The following is a 12,433-nucleotide window of genomic DNA, read 5'->3' as shown; positions in this document are numbered from 1 at the left end:
AAAGAAGGTAGCGGGGTGAGATAGTAGCAATAGTTGCGCACGGAACACGTCCGAACCCGAGAGTCAGTGACCACGGGGATGTGGTCAGCGTCGGACACTGCCCACCCAGGGGAGCGACGAGGTAGGGACGCGTACGTGACGATAGGGCGTGACCCTGCAATTTCGAAAAAGAAGCGGAGTAAAACCCGCACCGATCGCTTGCCTGGCGCACGGCAGGGCAAAAACCCGTAAAACCCGTCCTTTAACCGAAGAGTATGGAACGCGGAAGTAACGACGGGAATACCGGGGCGACAGATCCACCCCTAGCAATCGAACCAGGGCGTGGCCAACTGGAAAAGGGGAAACCAGCCCGGAGATTGGTGGTCCACCTCGGAGAGGGGAGAAAAGCACCGTGATCAGCGGGTATATCTTGGAGCGCGGAGAAGGAATCGAGGATTTTCCGCGCTAGAGCTTCAACGAGTACAGTCGACTCGGTCTTATAAAACCTTGCGATCCAGAACTTAGACTCTGCGTAACATATCCCGCGGTAGACGCGTTAAACCTTAAGACATTGTACAACCTGAAACAGAATAAAATAGATTATATTTTATTATCTGAACATACAGCAGATTGATTAAATTCATTCGAATACGGTTTACCTACCTAAAAGACATACTTACCTGATCCTGATACTTACCTGTGGGCGATCCAAATCCGTGTGGGGAGATCCTAAGGTGGTCCAGCATTGATCCAGAGACTTAGTCAGCGGTGCACAGCTGCAGTCCAGAAGAGGTCCGAGGTGCTTGGTCCAGCGGTGATCCGAGATCCAGCGGCAACGAGACGACCTGAAACAGAAAAAGGTAGAGGAATTAGCGAGGCGTCGAAAGGTTGGGAAAATCAGATACTTACCGGTTAATCCTTTCTCGGTTTTCGGGGTAAAAATCGAGTGGCGACCGTGTCGGGAGACAATAAGTTGATAAAGGGGGTAAAAACATACCTCCGTACGGTTACAGTGCGCACGGGTCGGCGTCAACGACACTAAAGAATTCCAAAAGGTGAAAACCTGGTGCATCGGGATCGAAGGTGGAAGGTTCTCGCACTGCGCTGCGCGTGGAAAATTCCACGGGAACCTTCTGGAACGATCGCGAAGGCGAAGTGCGCAATAGGGCATTCGGCGGGCGCGTGATAATCATGTTGTTTTCGCGTGATCGCGCCGGGCGTACGTGCCGAGTACAATAGGCGAAAAGAGAAAGTTCGGGAGTGGGATCGACTCGGCATAGTGGGGAGGCGAAGCGAGAGCCATTGCTCGAGGCAGTCTCTCGGGTATAGCCGTAGCGAAAAGACGTATCACGCTCTATACTCACAGCATACGTGTTATACTTAACAACCGGGAACTCCCGCGTACTATCGCGTAAAATAACTCGTTTAACAATAGCGAGGGGCACCGAGTTGCCAACTACAATCGAGTGTTAGCCGAATACGTCGAGTTGAAATTCGGATACATTGTTAACTAACGGAAGTGCATATCGAGTATATAACAACCGCGAGCATTGGGTTACGCGGATACAAAGTATTGTGCGGACGGTGTTAATTATTGTATAAAACAACCGAATACTCCAGCGTTAATTATGCGCACGGACATTGTATGATAGAGTGATAATCACGTATGTGTCACGTGATCTGGGAGTAATTGCAAGGGGCATTGAGCACTCTGGCGAAATTAATTATCTTAATAAAAGGCATTGTATCGACGAAACCAATAAGCCGAGATACGCAAATTAATCAATTGTGCAACTTTTATCGAAAAAGCGCAATCCACACCGAGGCGCAATACCATCGTTGTGAAGCACCTTTATGACAATTGTGAAACGGCCTGTAGAGTTGAAATAATGATCTACAATTAAAGAATAATTATTTCTGAAACAAAGTCTCAAGATTAATTATACAATTAACTATACTTACCTTCTATTTACCTTGTCCTTTGGCGATGATCCATCGTTGTCCAGCGGCAATCCGGTATGCGATATAAAGCGAGGATCCGGGGAAGTTCAGCAGCAGCGACAATCCATCTTGGGCAGGAACCTGCAACAGAAGAAAAGTATTAGTATATAATTAAAATAATTATCGAGACTTACCTTCATCCGGTATGCGGTAATGCGAGGATCCGGAGACGGGTAGCAGCAACGGCGGTCCATCCTGGATGCCAATCTGAAATAGAGGAAGGGAGTTAGCGGCTAAGTTATTAGCGATACTTACCATTATCCGGTATGCGAATAGGCGAGGATCTGGAGACGGGTAGCAGCAACGGTGATCCATCAGGGACATCGATCTGAAAGAAAGAAATAATATTAGCGTTTTGCGAAGAATCGGGGCGTTGATTCTAACATACCTTCTCGGTAGTCGAAGGTGAAACCGAGTGGCGACCGTTCGATAGGAACATTATCCGCCGGAATCGGGCTTAACTCGTGCCGTCCGGTCACAACCTAACCACTGGATTGGCTGAAATGAGCGTCGAGCGTCAAAGCTAAACACAATTTAGCTATTTGACGCTCGAATCCAGCGTCGAGCGTCATCGTGAAATTGTACCTTTAGGACCATTCTACAATACGTCGCAAACGATGGCAATTGCCAGTTGAAAAGTGTTATTTCCATGTTGCGCTTGTCAATTGCAGTTGTCAAAAGAGAGTTGGCGAACTTTTAATTTTTTGGCGACAGTAACTGGCAATCGGCAATCAGAAATAACACTTTTCAACTGGCAGTTGCTATCGTTTGCGACGTATTGTAGAACCGGCTTTAGACTTGAGCCTATTTGATCAATCTGCAACTGTTAAGACCTTCACACATAATTCCGTAAGAACATAAGCGTAAGAAAATCGATCAATCCCAATCGAGTATTGTACTGTCCGTAAAACCCGATAGGTGAAAATACTCGATTGAGATTGGTCGATTTTTTACGCTTACGTCTTACGTCCTTACGGGATTTTTTTCTGTAAAAGCCTTTAACCTTAAACGCAATTGAACCTGTAAAGGTCTATCCAGACAAACTTGCATAACGTATGAACATAAGCATAAGGGCCGGTCTATAATGAATGTTGTAAGCCGTAAGAATTGGCCAATCATAGTTTATTATTCTTCGACCGCAAAGAGACACAATATCCATCGTAGACCGGCCCTAAAGCCTTGTGTCCACGATGCTAGAACTGCGTCCGAGTTTCGGTTTAAGCCAATGAAACTGCTACTTTTCTGTAAAAGCTGCAAGTTGATTGGCTTAAACCGAAACTTGGACACAGTTCTAGCATTGTAGACACCGGGCCTAAGAGAATTGAAAGGTCCATATACATGTGCATAAGGAAATAGACCAATCCGTTTCTTTATGCATATGTTTATGCATCTATACAAGTTTTTCTGGATTAACCTATAAGGCCATCGCACACAAAATGCATAGTTTAGCATAAGCGTAGCATAAGACCGCTAAACCAATGAGCATCCAGTATAAAGTCACCATATTCATTTACATAAGATGCTCATTGGTCCAGCTGTCTTATGCTATGTTTATGCAACCTATGCAATTTTGTGTGCGATGGCCTTAAAGGTCTATTAGCCAGACAAACTTGCATAGCGCATGAACATAAGCATAAGAAAATTGATTGGTCCATATACATGTGCATAAGAAAATAGACCAATCTATCTCTTTATGCATTTGCTTATGCACCTATGTAAGTTTGTCTGGATTGATCTTTAAGGCCATCGCACACAAAATGCATAGCTTAGCATAATTGTAGCATAAGACCGCTAAACCAATGAGCATCCAGCATAAAGTCGCCATATTAATTTATATAAGATGTTCATTGGTCCAGCGGTCTTATGCTATGCTTATGCAGTCTATGCAATTTTGTGTGCGATGATCCTAAACGTAAAACGTAAACATAAGCTGAAGAATCAATCAGAATATTGTTTTAGCATTATGTATTCTAGAAGACGATAGAAATGATACACTAACTTCGGGCTTTGCTATGAAAAAAACTGAGGGCCGGAACACAATACAAAGGCATAGGTAACGGGAACAGGAAATAACACAGGCAATAGATTTTCAACCTATCGGAACCGTGTATAATGCATTCTGTTTCTATTTCCTGTTCCTATTGCCTGTACATATCTTTGTATTGTGTCCCGGCCGTAACGGCCAGTACCCCAGATAAAATGACGGCGGTGTGTGGTTAGTGCGTATGTTATACCTGGCGGACATGTGTTGGCATGTGTGTAGAGAGCGTCTAGGAGAGAAAGGCGCCAACGGGTCATGTGACAGCTCTCCGTGATTGGCTGGCAACAATATGTAGTAAAGTAGACATTGCGAGATTGCGACGCCAATGCAGAAGAGCGTAGGAGATGTGAGGAGAGTCTGGTCACTCCTGCGCTCTTCTGTATTGGCATCGCAATCTCGCAATGTCCACTTTACTACATATTGGGTGCTTTCTATTTACACAAATCGACACAAATCTCGTTCTATCTTTCTTGCTCATTAAATGCCAAGAAAGATAGAACGACGTTAGTGTCCACTTGTGTCACTAAATGGAAAGCACCCATTGTTGCCAGCCAATCACGGAGGGCTGGTCACATGACCCGTTGGCGCCTCTCTCTCTCTTCTAGAGGCTCTCTACATGTGTGTTGCGTGAGCGGCTTAGAACATATATAACTGGAAGGGGAATTAACCATCGAGCCTGTGTCCAACATTGTGCAAGAAAGAAACGTACATTATGTGAGAGAGAAAGGTAGTGGATTCTAATCGTCTACAATGCGCATGCGCAGTATTGAGAACTATATAGCAGACGATGCATGGCGCATGCGCATTACGGGTGATTAGGATTCACTATCTTTCTCTCTCGTACAATGTACGTTTCTCTCTCGCATGATGTTGGACACGGCTTGTTCCATGGGGGTTACAAGACAATTTCCATAAAAGAGAGGGGATAGGGTTGGCACGAACGAAAATCCCTAGTAACTCAAATAAACTTCCGTGGATTTGTAACACTGAATAAGTAGTAATATGTTGGTTAGCCGACACCATAAGCGCGTGTTTTGACATATGCGTGCTCGCCGTATATAAAATAATAAATATTTTATAAACATTTTTTTTTAGATAGGATATATGTGTGTCGTGGCATGTAATTAAAATAAATGTAATAAAAAATCGTACAATAACAAGGTGAGAAAACTTGTATTATAAAAATAAATAAAAGATGTATAGATGTGTGGATAAATTATACAGTAGGATAATAAGAAATTAATACTGGTGCTGTAATAAATTGACGAGTGACAAATTACTGTTGCTTTGTAATTTATTATTTTTGTAACAACATTAATGAGCAATAATAATTAATCACTGGCCAATGTATTACAATCAGTATTTATTTTCTATAAGAATATTACGTACATAAACAATATGAAATTCAACAGTGACATGTCTAGGTAAATGCAATTCACTGTTAATTGCAGCTTCGACGTTCTTCAAATTGGAACACATTTGTCATTATTGTCAAGTGTAGCTTAAAACCTGTGCGAGCTAGCGTGAAAAGGAGGATAGAAAGGAGCAAAATGAAGAACAGACAAATGTCAGATAAGTAGCTAAACCCATATCGATGTATATTATTTATGTTTCGAAGGTGCATAAATACAATATGAGTTCAAAATTAACATATTTTGCTCTCTGGGTGTATGTGCGCACTATAATTTTTTATGTTGGATCGATTCTTTCCTTCGATTAATTTTTTTTGTTCCAGCTCTGGGATATAATGCTCTCCAAAACTTGTGGGATTAATTCATAACAGAAACGATCCAGCCAGCAAGGCAGAACCTTCCAGGAGATACATATAGACGCGTATTGAGCCACGTCGATCCCGTCGAAAGCAGTCACTTTCGCAGGACTCAGATTGGAATGAGGTTGAACAGCGAACAAGCCATCAGGTTGCATCCAACGGAGAAGTGTGTGGAACCAGAGATGACCAGAGATCTGTGTGCATGATTTATTTTGGTCTATCACACACCTTTAAACATTTTTCGTCCGGATACTCTTTGAATGTGATGTTATGCTGTTTAAAAGCTGCCAATTAATTTTAACGCGAGTCCGTATAAATACGAATCTTCCATATTGCTCTCAACACAATTAACTTCAGCTAGTTGAAATTTGGAACGTTCCTGGAGCGATTTTTTTAAAACTGATTTGTCCCATTTCTCCTTTGGCACAGAGACATTTCTGAGTGACAAATACGAAATACATAAGAGACCGAACCGATACACCCTGCGGAATTATTTCTCCTTTAGAAATGGGACAATTATTTTAAAAAATCGCTCCAGGAACGTTCCAAACTTCAACTAGCTTTAACTTCTAATATTTATAAATGTGTTATGCGTTGCACAAGCCTTTGATATTATATGGAATATTAAATAACAATAGAATGTATTACAATATATTTATTTCTTTTTTCCGACAAGTTCACTCAGTCTATTCAACATTAATAATAAATCTACATTTTCTATATCTCTTTCTATTTCTTGCCAAATGTTTTTCAGTGTGTCCTCTTTTTCTTTACGTTTTTACGCTCCACTCTCGCCCAGAATTTCGGGTGCCTTAAAAAAACTGTGTATAGTTTTTTGATGCTCGGTAAGGTACGCTGTAAATAATATTTAATGTTGAGAAGTATATGATTATTTTCTGCAACAAAATATTTGCAATAAGGCGTTCACAACATACATAAAAATTCCACAATTGTCGAATGTTTTTGTAAATTTGCTTTCAGTTCTCGGTTGTGTCTTTCTGAAATATTATTTGTTTTATGTGTTTCATTAAATATAGAGAACGAATTGGGCTTAAAGCCATTGATCCACGTTTCCTTGTAATAGGAGAAAAATGGTTGCAACATCTTGCAATCCTCAAAAATAACATGTGCTATTAGGTGGAAGCCTTCTACTATTAATTTTTCAGGTAAATATGCCAAACATATTAATAATTTTGTTGCCGCCCAACCTAATTCTTTTTCTTTGCCTTTCAAAATTCCACGTTTATCAGCATTATGCACCAATGCCTACAATGCGAAACTAGCATGAAAAACATTGGATGCGCATTGTATACACATTAATGTATATGTATATTGTTATTATATTTTTTATTACCTGACTGTAATGGAAAAAGCAGCCAATTACTTTCACGTAGGGAAAAACAATTTTTAATGCCTTGTGTTCGGCTTTCTCGAAATCACATATCGCTGTATCTGGTTCAATTTTTATAATATTTACAACAGTTCTTAAAATGTCTACATAATTTTCAGTTTTTCGTCCTTCCATTATTGCATACACAATTGGAAATGTCTGAAATTTAGATAATATGTAGAATGCCTTTTGCAATTTAATACTGTATACATTAATTAAATCATGAACTAATAAATTATTTGTTTTGCTTACTCTATCATTGTGTCTCATTACAATAGTCCATAATTGACTGTTGGTATTTTTTAATTGTGGTACTGTTGCAAATGTACCATCAACAAAGATGATAACTTTTTCTTATTAACATTCATAAGTTTTTCCGTTAATACTTGATCAATAAAAATAATAGCTTTTGTATTGTTATTTTTTATGACGAATTCTACAACTAAGGAGGTGTCTGCCGCATCTAGCTTTAGTAATTGCCTCCAGTTATCTTTTTGCAAACAACAATGCAAATTATTCAAATCTTGTGGAATCTGTCCAATATGTTTTTTTTTATGTCGTTGAATAGATCTTTCTATGTTCCCAATAGTCGTTCCGTGCAGCAAATGATCGTATCTATGTACATTAGTTACTTGTGTTTATAACAGCATTTACTGTCTACTAAGTCTACTTCATCGCTTCATACTCACTTTGTAAGTATTCTTTTTTTAATCATTCTTGTTGTTTCATACGATGGGGAAGCTTCGATTTGTTTTTTCAGTTCGCCCAATTCAGGTACAGACTTTTCATGCCGTTCATGTCTCCCACTTGTAATAAATTCATTATTTTTTATTGTTAATCGCGCTGTACATTTTACGTCTTTGTTTTTCCGGAAACTGCATTCGTAATATCTGCGAGAAAATTATTCATAATTAAATGCAACAAATACAAGGATGCGTTATGAAACTCAACCGGACAACCTTTCTGTCCATTGTACGTACTTAGTATCTCCGTTGGAGCTGTTATAATGGTAATTATATCCCTCGTATAACAGTTTTGGCATTTGAAGCCTTGCTGTATTATATTTTCGCCTTTCTGCCATATTAAACAATACAGCAACAACAAACACAATATAATTAACACTTGTGCCTGGGAAAGATTGCACACAACAATGGAAAAAAACAAAAGCATTCTTAAAACAGCAGGCATATTTTTCCCGCCTGTATATAAACGACTATTGGAACATATATTGTATTTGTTGCATTTAATTATGAATAATTTTCTCGCAGATATTACGAATGCAGTTTCCGGAAAAACAAAGACGTAAAATGTACAGCGCGATTAACAATAAAAATAATGAATTTATTACAAGTGGGAGACATGAACGGCATGAAAAGTCTGTACCTGAATTGGGCGAACTGAAAAAACAAATCGAAGCTTCCCCATCGTATGAAACAACAAGAATGATTAAAAAAAGAATACTTACAAAGTGAGTATGAAGCGATGAAGTAGACTTAGTAGACAGTAAATGCTGTTATAAACACAAGTAACTAATGTACATAGATACGATCATTTGCTGCACGGAACGACTATTGGGAACATAGAAAGATCTATTCAACGACATAAAAAAAAACATATTGGACAGATTCCACAAGATTTGAATAATTTGCATTGTTGTTTGCAAAAAGATAACTGGAGGCAATTACTAAAGCTAGATGCGGCAGACACCTCCTTAGTTGTAGAATTCGTCATAAAAAATAACAATACAAAAGCTATTATTTTATTGATCAAGTATTAACGGAAAAACTTATGAATGTTAATAAGAAAAAAGTTATCATCTTTGTTGATGGTACATTTGCAACAGTACCACAATTAAAAAATACCAACAGTCAATTATGGACTATTGTAATGAGACACAATGATAGAGTAAGCAAAACAAATAATTTATTAGTTCATGATTTAATTAATGTATACAGTATTAAATTGCAAAAGGCATTCTACATATTATCTAAATTTCAGACATTTCCAATTGTGTATGCAATAATGGAAGGACGAAAAACTGAAAATTATGTAGACATTTTAAGAACTGTTGTAAATATTATAAAAATTGAACCAGATACAGCGATATGTGATTTCGAGAAAGCCGAACACAAGGCATTAAAAATTGTTTTTCCCTACGTGAAAGTAATTGGCTGCTTTTTCCATTACAGTCAGGTAATAAAAAATATAATAACAATATACATATACATTAATGTGTATACAATGCGCATCCAATGTTTTTCATGCTAGTTTCGCATTGTAGGCATTGGTGCATAATGCTGATAAACGTGGAATTTTGAAAGGCAAAGAAAAAGAATTAGGTTGGGCGGCAACAAAATTATTAATATGTTTGGCATATTTACCTGAAAAATTAATAGTAGAAGGCTTCCACCTAATAGCACATGTTATTTTTGAGGATTGCAAGATGTTGCAACCATTTTTCTCCTATTACAAGGAAACGTGGATCAATGGCTTTAAGCCCAATTCGTTCTCTATATTTAATGAAACACATAAAACAAATAATATTTCAGAAAGACACAACCGAGAACTGAAAGCAAATTTACAAAAACATTCGACAATTGTGGAATTTTTATGTATGTTGTGAACGCCTTATTGCAAATATTTTGTTGCAGAAAATAATCATATACTTCTCAACATTAAATATTATTTACAGCGTACCTTACCGAGCATCAAAAAACTATACACAGTTTTTTAAGGCACCCGAAATTCTGGGCGAGAGTGGAGCGTAAAAACGTAAAAGAAAAAGAGGACACACTGAAAAACATTTGGCAAGAAATAGAAAGAGATATAGAAAATGTAGATTTATTATTAATGTTGAATAGACTGAGTGAACTTGTCGGAAAAAAAGAAATAAATATATTGTAATACATTCTATTGTTATTTTAATATTCCATATAATATCAAAGGCTTGTGCACGCATAACACATTTATAAATATTAGAAGTTAAAGCTAGTTGAAGTTTGGAACGTTCCTGGAGCGATTTTTTAAAAATAATTTGTCCCATTTCTAAAGGAGAAATAATTCCGCAGGGTGTATCGGTTCGGTCTCTTATGTATTTCGTATTTGTCACTCAGAAATGTCTCTGTGCCAAAGGAGAAATGGGACAAATCATTTTAAAAAAATCGCTCCAGGAACGTTCCAAATTTCAACTAGCTGAAGTTAATTGTGTTGAGAGCAATATGGAAGATTCGTATTTATACGGACTCGCGTTAAAATTAATTGGCAGCTTTTAAACAGCATAACATCACATTTCAAAGAGTATCCGGACGAAAATGTTTAAAGGTGTGTGATAGACCAAAATAAATCATGCACACAGATCTCTGGTCATCTCTGGTTCCACACACTTCTCCGTTGGATGCAACCTGATGGCTTGTTCGCTGTTCAACCTCATTCCAATCTGAGTCCTGCGAAAGTGACTGCTTTCGACGGGATCGACGTGGCTCAATACGCGTCTATATGTATCTCCTGGAAGGTTCTGCCTTGCTGGCTGGATCGTTTCTGTTATGAATTAATTCCACAAGTTTTGGAGAGCATTATATCCCAGAGCTGGAACAAAAAAAATTAATCGAAGGAAAGAATCGATCCAACATAAAAATTATAAGTGCGCACATACACCCAGAGAGCAAAATATGTTAATTTTGAACTCATATTGTATTTATGCACCTTCGAAACATAAATAATATACATCGATATGGGTTTAGCTACTTATCTGACATTTGTCTGTTCTTCATTTTGCTCCTTTCTATCCTCCTTTTCACGCTAGCTCGCACAGGTTTTAAGCTACACTTGACAATAATGACAAATTTGTTCCAATTTGAAGAACGTCGAAGCTGCAATTAACAGTGAATTGCATTTACCTAGACATGTCACTGTGAATTTCATATTGTTTATGTACGTAATATTCTTATAGAAATAAATACTGATTGTAATACATTGGCCAGTGATTAATTATTATTGCTCATAATGTTGTTACAAAAATAATAAATTGCAAAGCAACAGTAATTTGTCACTCGTCAATTTATTACAGCACCAGTATTAATTTCTTATTATCCTACTGTATAATTTATCCACACATCTATACATCTTTTTATTTATTTTATAATACAAGTTTTCTCACCTTGTTATTGTACGATTTTTTATTACATTTATTTTAATTACATGCCACGACACACATATATCCTATCTAAAAAAAATGTTTATAAAATATTTATTATTTTATATACGGCGAGCACGCATATGTCAAAACACGCGCTTATGGTGTCGGCTAACCAACATATTACTACTTATTCAGTGTTACAAATCCACGGAAGTTAATTTGAGTTACCTAGGGATTTTCGTTCGTGCCAACCCTATCCCCTCTCTTTTTATGGAAATGTCTTGTAACCTTCCGCGCCAGCGATTGTGCCAAGATTGTTATCCGCTTCGTCGTCGCTCAGCTGTGGGCTATGAACGGAGGGCGGCGTTGGCAAGCAATAATGACGGACTTGCACGGACTCGAAGTTAATAAAAAAAACCAGAGTGTTGCGAATGTTACGTCCAACCTCGGGATTAGGATAAGAAAATCTGGAAGCGAAGGAAAGGCTAACCAGAGGGGTCGGGGTAAGGAAGGACGCAACTAGACGCTTAAGAATACTGCTCGCAGGTACACGCTCTGAGGCGGGTGGCGCGAGCCGAACGCACTTTCGATAGCTCAGGGAAGGTCAACGTCCGTAGGGACGCTAGGACGCCTTCCGTGAGCGGTGCGATCGTCGGTCCTCTTTTAAGTCAGGGAATTTAATCCCTTTAACTCAGGATCGGACCCCGTGCGATTTCGAGAGGAGGATGGTACTGAGGGTGAGGACTTATTTAAAATAAAGAAACATTTAATTAAATCTTATAAACAAACTAAACATTTATTACAATAATATAAGCTAGGTGAACAATAAATGAGAATCAGGCAAAATAAAATTGAATACTTTATAGGTGTGAATGTCGGGCATGTGTGTGTGTGTGTGTGTGTGTGGTGTGTGTGTGTTGTGTTGTGTGTGTGTGTGAATGTCGGGCATGTGTGTGTGTGTGTGTGTGTGTGTGTGTGGTGTGTGTGTGTGTGTGTGTGTGTGTGTCGGGCATGTGTGTGTGTGTGTGTGTGTGTGTGTGTGTGTGTGTGTGTGTGTGTGTGTGTGTGTGGTGGTGTGGTGTGTGTGGTGAATGTCGGGCATGTGTGGCGTGCGTT

At 38.6% G+C, this 12,433-nt stretch overlaps 2 pseudogenes; one reads left to right on the top strand and one right to left on the bottom strand.

Annotated features, from left to right (window-relative positions):
* Nucleotides 1–444: 444 nt before the first annotated feature.
* Nucleotides 445–7,980, bottom strand: LOC139786888 (uncharacterized; annotated as a pseudogene).
* A 561-nt stretch (nt 7,981–8,541) lies between these two features.
* On the top strand, nt 8,542–9,794 carry LOC139786887 (uncharacterized; annotated as a pseudogene).
* Nucleotides 9,795–12,433: the final 2,639 nt, after the last annotated feature.

Source organism: Temnothorax nylanderi, unplaced genomic scaffold, assembly GCF_030848795.1.
Source record: "Temnothorax nylanderi isolate EJ_2023f unplaced genomic scaffold, tnyl_v1.0 TNYL_tig1181_pilon, whole genome shotgun sequence".
NCBI lineage: Eukaryota > Metazoa > Arthropoda > Insecta > Hymenoptera > Formicidae > Temnothorax > Temnothorax nylanderi.
This window is presented reverse-complemented; position numbering and strand designations above follow the sequence as displayed.